This window comes from Chrysemys picta, chromosome 7, assembly GCF_011386835.1.
Source record: "Chrysemys picta bellii isolate R12L10 chromosome 7, ASM1138683v2, whole genome shotgun sequence".
NCBI classification, from domain to species: Eukaryota; Metazoa; Chordata; order Testudines; family Emydidae; genus Chrysemys; species Chrysemys picta.
This window is the reverse complement of record NC_088797.1, coordinates 19,294,932-19,307,618: the sequence shown is the minus strand read 5'-3', so window position 1 is coordinate 19,307,618 and position 12,687 is coordinate 19,294,932. Positions and strand designations below refer to the sequence as shown.

The window sequence follows — 12,687 nt, the reverse complement described above, 5'->3', positions numbered from 1 at the left end:
TGGGTGATGTGAGAAACTCTTTGGCAGGCAGGAAAGTTGACACATCGATGCTGGAGCCCTAAGGGGTGTTTTAGCGCCTTGCTGATTTGGTGGCAACTTGGAGATGCCCAACTTTTCTCCCCCGCCTTGCCCCGTTTGCTCCTCGGCGCGTAGCCGGGCTGGGAGAAGGGAGGAGCGGTGCTTTACTGCGGTGTTTGTTACGCTGATCCTGTCTGACTGCGGTTTATTTTGCGGTTGACTTTGTGAACAGATTTGCGGTTTGGAGTAACGGGGGGGGGGGAGCGTTCCTTTCTCTCTCTTCTCCCTCAGCGGCGAAGTGCTGGCTGTCGGGGGCTGGGGGGACTCAGCGCGTGTGAAATAAACGAGACATTTTTAACCTGTAAGATCACAGCATCTTTGCCACAAGCATAGATTTTCCACCTAGATTGCACCTGATGCAAGCAAAGGACGCTCCCGAACTGTGCGCCTCAGAGCAGGAAGATTTTTAGACCCGTCATTTATTGTAACACACGAGTTTTCACCGTCTATCTCTGGCCATTTCTCCCCTCCATTCTCCTGCCCTGAGTTCCAAAAAGCCAGGTCCTAAAGAGACCCTTACCGGTAGATGGCACACGCCTTATACAGGGGTTTCACCAGGAGGAATCTCTTTGCACAGAGTTAGGGGACAGATTTCAAAATTGCTCAGCTCCTCTTAGAATGAAGAGGTCAGATTTTGAGACGTGCTCAGGACCTGGGAGCTCCCATTCAAAGCTGAGTGCTGGGTGCTGAGTAGAGCTGGCGAGAAGGGACGTGATTATGGTGAACATTTTGGAAAGACAACTTAAAAGAAAGCAGAATTTCCCCCATTTTTTGACAACACAAATTTTTGTTATTGCGTTTTTCCCTCTATTAGTCTTTTTTCCCCCCCTACTGGGAGAGGGGGCGGAGGAAAAATACTAAACCACAAACTTTTAAAAATAAAAAATGTTTTGTTTTTCATTGAACGATAGGAATGTTTTGGCCAACATGAAAATTTCCCAGGGACCCTTTTGTTTCTGGGACGGGGGGAAGTCAATGAAAAATTGCGATCAGCTCTAGTGCCGAGCTCTTTTGAAAATACAGTGCCACATCCAGTGGTTTGGTGGAGTAGAAATAGGTCCCCTGCCCCAACCCCCAACTCTTCCATTTTGTTTCATTCCCTCAGATGATGAAGGTTATTCAGTGCCCTGCTTGAGATGACGCATCATGGAGCCCAGAGGTTTTCCTGCCATAGTCACACTCACTTTCAGACCCACATGTTTTGGGAAAAGGTGAATCTGTGTTAACCAAACTAACGGCTCCCTGGACAGGTGGTGGTGTGATGGTGGTGGGGGGGGGCCGGGGAGGTGTTTCATTCTCTTTGCCCACTCAAAAAGTAACATTTTAATTCTTTTTTCCTAACCTTCCCTGGCCAGCTTGGACTCCTTTCTGCTTTGTGCCAGAGAAGCTCATTCCAAGTTTAGCCATCTGGTAAAGAGTGGCTTTTTGGCATTGGTTTAAAAACTTCATCTTCACACAATTTAATACGCAGGGACTCCAGCCTGATCCCAGTTTCAGAGCAATGTGCACTGTCAGCACTATCAGGCTTATTACTTTATAAGACCATAAGTTTTATTAGCAATAATTGTTATTTGATCCACAGCAACATAAAGAATGTACCCATCAGTGTGAAGCAACTCTCCATTGAGTTCAGAGGAGAGTTTTGCTTATTAATTGAGGCAAGTCCATGTGTTCCAATATATTATTTATATTACAGCAGCGATTAGTGGACGCAACCAAGATCAGAGTGCCACGGTGCTAGGCACTGTACTATGCATATTAGGACATAGTCTATGCCTCCAAAGAATTTACAATCTTCATAGACAAGGGAGAGAGGAAATATGATTATCCCCATGGGGGAGTTGAGGCAGACCAAGATTAAGTGACTTGGTCACTCAAAAGAGAACTAGATAAATTCATGGTGGTTAAGTCCATTAATGGCTATTAGCCAGGATGGGTAAGGAATGGTGTCCCTAGCCTCTGTTTGTCAGATGGTGGAGATGGATGGCAGGAGAGAGATCACTTGATTACCTGTTAGGTTCACTCCCTCTGGGACACCTGGCATTGGTCACTGTTGGTAGACAGGATACTGGGCTTGATGGACCTTTGGTCTGACCCAGTATGGCCATTCTTATGTTCTTATTCTTATGGTTTGTTCAAGGTCACAGAGGAAGTCCATGGAGGTTCCAAAAATTGGAACCAGCTCGCCTCAGATCCAATCCAATCCAATCCAATCCTTAACCACAAGGCTTGATGGACCTTTGGTCTGACCCAGTATGGCCATTCTTATGTTCTTATTCTTATGGTTTGTTCAAGGTCACAGAGGAAGTCCATGGAGGTTCCAAAAATTGGAACCAGCTCGCCTCAGATCCAATCCAATCCTTAACCACAAGACCATCCTTCCTCTAATTATTCAGTGGCTTCGTGGGGGCTGAAATCATGCCACACAAAAGGAAAATTGCAATTAACAAAATCAAAACACTTCCAGTTGTTAAAAAATGTAAACCACCTGGTATCATTTTAAAAATTCTTATCGAATATAATAAATGTGAAACTACTTTAAGAAATCTGCAGGAAGCTACCAGCATACCTGCTCTTTAAACTGAAGTCATATCCTACTGCCATAGACTTTCATGAAACTCTCCTATTGATTTCAATGGGACCTCAGCATGTGAAATGACAGGAGGGTATAAGCTCTCTATTTTTGCAGTCAGGGCTTCCTGTTAGGAAGTAGCTGTAAAACCGTAGCTTTCGTTGAGACACCAGAACCATTTAGTTATTGGGATATTAAACTAATGGCATATATTAAGTTTTGATCATTTGGATGTTGTACGTATATTTTTTTCTAGATAGCCAGTCTAAGCCCCCAATCCTGCAAATATCTGCAGGTGCATAACTTTTCAACCCATTGAATCAATGATACCACTCACATGAGTAAAGTTTGATACATGATTAAGGACCAGAGCTTTTGGTATTCAAATTAATCATTTCCATTTAAAAGCAGGCTTTCCACTCAATTTGGTACACGTGGACTTTAGGTTGTAGCTTTCCCCAGTAATGCTTCTCTGTAGGATGGTGTCACGGACTCACAGATCGTGCCCACTCTTGGCCCCGTGCGGTCCGTGGGGGGTGCCCCTTTCAGTGAGACAGCCTTTCTCGGGGGTCCACTCTCTCTCGGGGTCAGGCCCCTCCACCTCTCTGAGCCTGAGCACGTCCATCTCTCGCCGTGGGCCCCCTCAGGGAGTCCACTCGCTCTGGACCCCTGGGGTCTCCACCCCCCGAAGGGGTTGATGCAACCCTGTTCTCTAGACCGGAGTGACTCTCAGCCAGTGTAAAACAGGAGGGTTTATTGAGCAACTGAACACAGCACAGGAAACTCTCAGGGCCTCAGGCCTGGCCTCCCTCAGCCCAGCACACCCCACTCGATCTGCATCCCAATGGGCTCTGCCTGCTCCCCCTCTCCAGCCCAGAGGCCCCTCCCCCCACTTCCCAGCTGGGCCTCTGAGATCACCGGCTCCAGGCCCCGCCTCTGTCCATTGTCTTCTCCCCAGGTAAACAGGGTTGTAAACTGGGGCCTCCTCTCCTCTCTTCTGTCCTCTGGCTGGAACCGGCTGGTTAGGTCACTGGGTCCTCACTCTGCAGCCCATTGTCCTCCCATTGGCCAGAACCGGCTGTGACTCCTGCGCTGAGTCTCCGGGTCGTCAGGTCACCAGTCGCTGGGGTATCCATTCTCCAGGCCATCGGCTGTGGTCCCAAGTTCCCTCTCCGGTCCTCTGTAACAACAAACTCCCTCTCCCCTCACCTCATTAAACCAGTAACACCCAGGGAAACTGACTCCCAACCCCACTGCATGCAAACCATTGGAAAACAAGGAAAAAACAAGAAAATCCCCCACTTCATCACAGATGGTATATGACTGTATTATATTTATGAATTGTGGCAATAAAGTTCTAAAGTAAGAGAAAGTTGGAACCTATTGATTTGATATTCCAAAGTCATAAACCATTGATCCTATCTCAGAACAACAGAGTCCAATAACTATTAGAAGGCATGTTATCTTTGCAGAGTGGTATCTGCTCTGAAATCCTGGGTACTAACATTCCAGTTAAAAGACAAAATGACATAAGAGAGTTATGGCCTTTTTTTGAAAATTCAGATCTGCCACTTAAATGGGTATTCAGGAGACCTTATTTTAAAAACAGTCAGATAGGGCCTGATCTAAGCCCATTGAAGTCTGCTGAATTCTGACAGGCCTTTAAAGCACAGACTCTAATAAGTGAAAATAAAAATGTTGAATGACTTAGGATCCTCAGTCCCACTGAAAATTTTACCTCTAGGCTAAATCATTTAGGTTCTTTTGAAAATCCCATCCTATGTCACTTTCACTTATTTCAAATGGTTTGAAACACACAGTGAGGGACCCATATGTCATAAATATAGAACAACAAAAGATCTGCAGTCAGCGGTGTGAAGTTAATGACATCTTGGAGTTATTTACCGTACATCCTAGAGTCCTGGTGATGACAATTCCAGTGGTTTATAACACAAGTGGCGTCCCCTCAATGGATTTACACTTTCCTTGTAAATCACTCTAGCTCATCTAATTTCATCTCTGTAACGTATCGGAGCAGGTTCCACAGCATATGCTACATATTAATCTAAATTCTGAATGATGGTAAAATGGCTTATCTATGAAGGCCTATTAAACACTGGTTTATTGGCTGGTTTGGGTATCCTGCAGAATGATAATTGCTATTTTGGACCCAGCACTTCAGAGTGGACATGAAATAAATGAAGTTTAGGACTCTGCTCTCTGATTACTTTATACACCACATAGCACACAGCATTATTGGGCAGCGGGGAGGGGGGTTGACAATAGGCTGACCAGCTGAGAAGCTAACTCTGATTTTAGAACTTTAATAGTTTGCTGTCTGTCCCCCTCCCCCCACCCCAGATATTCAGGATGACACTTTCTATGGAAGCATTATTCTGAATGAGAGCATCACTTTACCATATGCACATGGGGCCAAAATTCATTCCTGGTTTTGCTCCATTGAAGGCAAATGGAGGTAAGCCAGGGATGCTGTTAGCCCCTTAACACAATCCATTATTGGTAGATACCTTTTCTTCAGTTGTGATCACAGCTGCATAACTGAGGAGCTTGATCAATCCACCAGTAAATACAGGTCTGAGGAGCAAATTACAGTGGTGCAGTTGAGCATTTTGGCTGGTTTTGGTAACTCCAGAGGGAAGGAGCAGAACAGAGAAAGAATGTGTCCAGTGATTAGGAGACCCCTATTAGTTCTATGGCCAGCTGGAGAGTAGGAAAAGACACATCCATTCTGCCTTTCATGCTAATGGAGAGTAGGCTGAGCTTTCCAAGCTAGGCTTTGGGACCCATCTGTATTTCTACATTTTCTTCAGGTCCAGAATGTTATGATGTGACAGATTCAAAGCATGGCCCAGTTTTCCATTGCTCCATCATAGTGTAGAAAGAGGAGATATAGGAAAGATTCCATGTCATTACTTCTTTCACCCTGTGTTCGGGGAGTGATTTCCACTGTGGGAATCCAGCAAAGAATCCTCTGACCATGTCAGCCCTCTCTTTGCATCCTTCTACTGGCTCCACCTTCTCCAACACATCAAACAGGAGTTATTTGTTTTCATTTTCAAGACCCTCCATTGCCTATCCCACCCTACCTATCATCTCTCATTCACTATTAAGATGTCAACTCCCTCCTCTGATAGGCCGCTGATGCCAGGCTCCATCGCCCACTTGTTAAATTTTCAAACAAACACCTTTGTGCTTTTTCCCATGCTGGCCCTCACACTTGGGAGAAGCTCCCTGCAAACATCATCAAAGCTACCTCACTATCCTCCTTCAAACTGTCCTTTTCCACGATGCCTACACAAACCATGACTACAGTTAGACTACTAGTGAACTCATACCATCGCCTATCAAACTGAATATTGTATAATTGTTTCCTTGTACCCCCATCTGTCTGTGTTTCTTGTCTCTTGTCTTAGATTTAACTTGTAAGCTCTTTGGGGCACAGACTGCCTTTTTGGTCTGTGTTTGTACAGCACCTAGGACAAATGGGAACCTGCTCCACGCTTGGGGTCCTACGTACTATGGTCATATAAATAAATAATAACAATAGTGCTGAGAGATAAGAGAGAATATTTCAGCAACATGAACATGCAGAGATTCTGAATTGCCTAGAAGGCTGATCCTCACACTGTTTCTTCATTTCCTTCCCTGAATCCTCTGTATTCCTTACAGCAATTACAGTGTTTGGCTACATGAGATGAAAATGAGTTTGCTTTGGGTGATTCTGGCCCCTTCATTCAGTTTATATTTGTGCTACTTATTCCCTGTCCCTCTGGGAAGGGATTTGTTAATGTGGAAGCTGCCCAAGTCGCAAGCCTGATTTAATTCTTCGAGGAGATTACAGGTTTGGTTTATAAAGGTAACTGAGTAGATAAAACAGACCTTTGTAAGGCATTTGACTCAGTACCACCTGACATTCTGATCAAAAAATTAGCACTATACAATATCATTAAAGCACACATTGACTGGATTAGGAACTGGCTCGCTGACAGATCTCAAAATAGTCATCAATGGGAAATCATCATTGAATGGGGATGTGTCTAGTAGGGTTCTGCAGGGATCAGTACTGCGCCTGATGCTATTCAACATTTTCATCCAGCAGAAAATATAAAATCATTGCTGATCAAATGTATGGATGACACAAAGATTGGCAGAGTGGTAAATAATGATGAGGACAGGGCTGTCATACAGAGAGCTCTGAACCACTTGGTAAGCCACACCCATTCAAACAAAATGAGTTTTAATACAGCCAAGTGCAAAGCTATACATCTAGGAACGATGAATGCTGGCTGTACCTACGTAATTGCGGACTGTGTCTTGGTAAGCAATGACTCTGAAAAGGATTTAAGTTTAATAGTGGACAAGCAACTCAATATGAGCTCCCAAGTTCACTGCTGTGTGGAAGAGGGCTACTGAAATCCTTGGATGTATAAATAGGGGAGTAATGAATAGGATCATGGAGGTGATTTTGCCTCTGTATATGGCATTGGTGAGACTGATCCTGGAATACAGTTCTGGTGTCCTCATTTTTAAAAAGCTGTTGAAAAATTAGAGAGTGCAGAAAAGATCCACAAAAACGATTCAAGGATTGGAGAAAATGCCTTATGATGACATCTACCAAAAAGGAGGTTGAGAGGTGACCTGATTACAGTGTATAAGTATCTTCCTGGGGAGAAACTACTCAGTACTAAAGAGCTATTTAATCTAATGGAAAAAGGCATAACAAGAACCAATAGCTGGATGCTGAAGCCAGACAAATTAAAGTTGGAAATCAGGCATCCATTTTGAATAGTGAGAGTGATTAACCACTGGAACAGAACACAAAGGGACATGGTGGATTCTCCATCGCTTGATGTCTTCATATCAGGACTGGATGCCTCTCTGGAAAGCATGCTTTAGTCAAACATACATTATTGGGCTTAATACAGGAATAAATGGGTAAAATTTAGCGGCCTGTGATATACAGGAGGTCAGACTAGATGTTCTAATGGTCTCTTCTGGCCTTAAACTTTGTGAATCAATGAACTATGCAGTTTGGTCTGTCTTCCTCTGTGCTAGCTGTCTCTCCAGTTTTGGGTTGTCTGAATATTTGCTCATGGTTGAATTTAGAATCCTAGAATATCAGGGCTGGAAGGGACCTCAGGAGGTCATCTAGTCCAACCCCCTGCTCAAAGCAGGACCAATCCCCAACTAAATCATTCCAGCCAGGGCTTTGTCAAGCCAGACCTTAAAAACCTCTAAGGAAGGAGATTCCACCACCTCCCTAGGTAACCCATTCCAGTGCTTCACCACCCTCCTAGTGAAAAAGTTTTTCCTAATATCCAACCTAAACCTCCCACACTGCAACTTGAGACCATTGCTCCTTGTTCTGTCAAGTTTATGCCAAAGAAACATCCAACATAAGAGATGGAGCCGCTAAACAGGCTACACAAATGTGCTTGAATTTCTGTGGTATGCAAAAAGCCTTTTGGAACTCTAAAAGACTCCTGAACTGAATCCTAGCTACCAACAACCTGGACTGTTGCTAACAGCATCTTGAAGACTCATGGATGCTTCACCCTTGTAGCCAAAGCAGCACTGCAGACCACAGCTCAAGAACCATTGGCCTAGAACATATTTACAAACGTGCCTGCTTTGCTTGAAATATCAGCATTCAACTAGATGTTCAAACCAAGTCCACCAAGTCCCTGATGGCTTTACTTAAACCTTCAGTAAATACGAAACCATATTCATTTTGACGAATGACCAGGTTTGGAGAATATTAGTAAATAGACATTTTGCAATGTTTCAGGTGATAACAGCTGCACCCTGAAGAACACTTTCCTTCTCTTTTCTTGTCTTCAAGCTCCAGCACAAAAGATATCTAAAGGGACTCATGAGCAAATCTATGTATCATTAAAAGGACCTTTGAGATGATGGCAGTGTGATTTGGATGCCGTTACAGGATGGGTAAACAAGCTGCCGTTCACTCCCTGATGACTCAGCTGGTGGTCAGGGATTGCCATTTAATGTGCATTGTGAAAGGGATGCAGCCCTGTTGGAATTCATGCTCACCAGGAGGAAGGTAGTCAAGGAGAGGAAGACACAGTGGCTAACTAGGAAGCTTCAAACAATAAGGGGAGGAGAAGACTAAAAGAGCATCTGGTCCCAAACAGCTTCCCTTAGGCACAGGGTGTCTCTCTCTCCCAAACACAAAGATTCACAACTTGAAATAAACATGCATTCTTATTATTTATAAACAAGCACATTTCTTATGGTGTGATGTTATTTTTGCCCTTTAATAAGTTATGTTAGAATCTTCTTAAGTGGCTCAGAGTCCAACGGAAGCAGAAACAAACATACCCAAAGTGGAATTGCCCTGATCATCAAAGGCTCATAGGGATCCATTGTGCTGGGACAGATTTGCTTTTATTTCATGATTTTTAAAAAGAAAAGAAAAATAAACATTTGTACATTAAAAAAAAAGAAGTAAACAAACTATTTTACAAACTTTGTGAAGGGCAAGAGCAACGTGGTGAGCAGTTATAACAGAGAGAGGAAGCATCCTGAAGTGAACAAAGGCTGGCACAGTGGGAAAATTAGGCCACTGATCGCTAATTCATACCAGCAAACTACTGTGAACAAGGCTACAGACGGTACCAGTCATGCCACTGAAGGGCTGTTCTGGTAATCACTAAATCCACACCATTTTTTAAACAATTGAAGTTTGTGTATATGAAAATTATTTGAGAATAACTAAATACTCCTTAAATGCTTTACATAAAATGATGCACATAGAGCTGGCGAAAATTTGGGAGCTTTGTATGTAATTCTAGAAATGCATCTCTTAAACATGCATGAGATGGATAGATAGAAAAATCCTGGTTCCCTGGCCAGATTCAGATACATTCTGTGTCCCTTCATTTTCAGCTGGGTACAGTATTCTTTACTTCCTGTGCCGAAACAATGCATGGAGTGGTTGCTTTGGCGGTGGTAAAATTATTTCATTCCAAAAAGTTTGTAAAGTGCTTTGGAATGAACAGTGGTCTATAAAATTTAAGACATTATTAGTCATACAACCTGATTAGTAGCAGCAGAAGATGGTGTGGAGAGGGAGAAAACAACTGTACTGGAGACTGTGAGATTATATAGCTTTCTCTTCTTACTGCACACCTGCTTTAAGCCTCTCTTATTTCCCCCCATACATTGGTATTTCTCTTCAAATCCACTGAGGCAAGATATCTCCTTCAACATGTGTGCTTTGTGCTTGGCCTGGAATGTCTAGCTCCTTCAGAACAACTGGCCACCCAGTTGACTGCTACCTTTGAGCCGCAGATATCTCAAATGAAAACTAAGGAGGTAGAGGACTGGAAGAAAGGTCTCAGGATCAGTTGAGAGGCAGAGAAGTTGTCTCTCTCTTGTTTTTTGAGCTGTCATCTCTCACTCTGCACCCAAGTCTCCAGCCCAGCTAATGATGGGGGAGCAATAAAGGTGAAGAATGATTTCCTCTGTCTGCTGATGGACCCTCAACATGCTGAGATTCTCCAGAGACCATCTGATTTGTGGAAAGAAAAGGTTCTCTTTTATTAATGGAATCACTGGTGTAGCAGATTCCTAAAGTGAATAAAATGACCACCATTTAGCTGAAATAATCCAATCAGTGGATTTTTATTTTTACAGACTCATTTAAAGATACCACTTGCCAGTTGCAGAATGTGTTGATTGAATTCATTTCTGGAGCTTGAGGAGGTAAGCACCTGCAGGATGCTATACTCTGACTACTAAGCAGAGGAGCATCTCTGATGCAGATACTGAAGACAAAGATGGAAATAACAGAAGCCCAACTCCCTTTGTCCTCAGAACAACTGTCTGATTTGGTATTAAGGAATCTTCATAGAGATTGGACACTGGAAGCTACAAATACTACAGTAAATGTTTGATAAGGATATGCTTATATTGTCATTTTACCTTTGAATATATGTATTTCAGTTTTTTTGCTACGTGTGATATTTCTAGAGCTAGCATATATGTTATCAGACCATTGTTATACATGTAGTTGCATTTTGTGGCATGTTAAAAGTACATCAAAATGCCCAACTTTGACAGTTAAGTGAGATTAGACTTTTTTTCTTTCCTTCTTAGCATCCAGTAACTGTACTCTTCTTCCCTTATTGTGCTTGGCTTTAGTGGTCAGTGCCTTTGCAACTGGCTCAGCTGAAGCAAGGATAAGTGTGTTGAATGACCTTCACTAGTTGCCCATGCAGAATGCTGGGATTTCCTCATCTTCCTTTTACCCAACCATCAGAGACCTTGCCCCTTACATTTGCATTTCCCCAATTAAAAGCCATGTAAAGAGCTGCCAGAAGCCATTTGCATTGTATAACAAGTCTGATTAGTTCTACAAGATTCAGGCTCTATGCTACATATTTCTGAGTGCCATCTACTGGCATCTTATCTATTAACTATTTACCTATATATCGTTATAGAGCACTCCTGTAACATCCATCCAGTTCATCTTAAAGTAACCAGAACTACTGGCAGTCTAGACCCTGCTGCTATACACATGACTTCTAGATAGGATTTCTCCTCGATCTTCCTGATCAGGAGACATGTATCTGATGACCTCAGCAGCAGCAGTTTTGTTTGAATAGGGTTTCCTCCTTGGGAAATGGGAAACTAGATAGGACAAATCATTAGAGAATGTACTGTAATAATTTTTCATTGGTTTCTGTGAGATTGGGATGGATGACCTAATGAACAAATTTATTCTAATTCTAATTTCTTTGGGGCAAATTCTGAGATGCTTTGCTCAGTTTTAACTCAGTTCTTAAATCCCACTGGCTTCAAGATGTGGCTTGAAGATTGTTTCTGAGTAAAACAAAGAATGCAAATCAACAGCATCAACCCGCATATTAGAAGCAATTGCAGCAAGGGTAGGAATTTCAGAAAAACACTCCAGTCATGTCTCTGAAAATCCAATAAGCCAAATATACATTTTATCTAATAACAATGTTTACTTAAGCATGTGTTTTAAGAAACAGAAACTTGGTTGCAGAAATTGGGGAGCAGTGCCATATAAAATCGTACTTGTGAGCAAAACATTATTTTGTTGATTGGAGTTATCAGTGTATTCTGAGTTCGTAATTCATATGACTTTTGATTAAAAATGGGGCACCATGGAGGCTATGGGATAAGGAGCCTTTCCGTTCTAGGCTGTTGGGTCAAATCCAGTCCAGGATGGTTGTGAGGTAAAGTTGTCACCATTTGTTGGCTATTCAGTGGCCCAGGTTGGGGTCTCAAGTCCAGTAGCAGTGGGCAGATATGTCTACATCACAGGCATGATGACCACCACCACCACACCTCGAACAGATTGACCACCTGATTGGCAGTCACCGGGGAGCAGTGGGGAGAATGGGCACAGATGCTCTCCTACCCTCTCCCTCATTGAGGTGGCTCCTCCATTACAGAAATAAGACATCTTGCCAGGGCTATATAGCAACTTGCACTAATGCTCTCCATGATGAACCTGTTCCAGGGAGGAACAGGGCATCTGTAAATCTCTGGCTTGTGTTCCTGACATGTCCACATACTGGCATGAATGATGTATTTGCTGTTCATTAACAGACTAGATCCCCCATCCTTGAGTCACTTTATTCTGGTGCTTACCTAGAGGACTAGCATAGTTAAACGCAAACCTAGAGAGTGCAAGAAACTGACATTTCACCTCAGAAGACTGCAGGGTGTGTGATACCCTGTAGAAAACTTCCCAAATCACATAGCTTGCCACAAATTGTATCAAAGAGACCTAACACTTTGTAGCCCACATAGGCTATTAACACTAATATAGAAAAAGTCTTGGTGAATCCAAAAAGTTGCAGGATAATATTTGACCAATTTTAATATTGCAGCCCTGCAGTTTCGCTTCTGAATATCTTTGGGTTTGGTGGGAATCCCAATAGAACGATGATTTGAATCAGGATGGTTTTCTTGGCTCTGATTAAGGGGTTTCAAAACAATGCTTTTAGCATTCTAAAAATCAT

General features: G+C 42.9%; 1 protein-coding gene across 15 annotated transcripts in view; it reads left to right on the top strand.

Annotated features, from left to right (window-relative positions):
- Positions 1-12,687, top strand: part of FGD5 (FYVE, RhoGEF and PH domain containing 5) — a 150,223-nt gene that overhangs the window by 1,600 nt on the left and 135,936 nt on the right. The gene's annotated exons all lie outside the window — the stretch shown is intronic.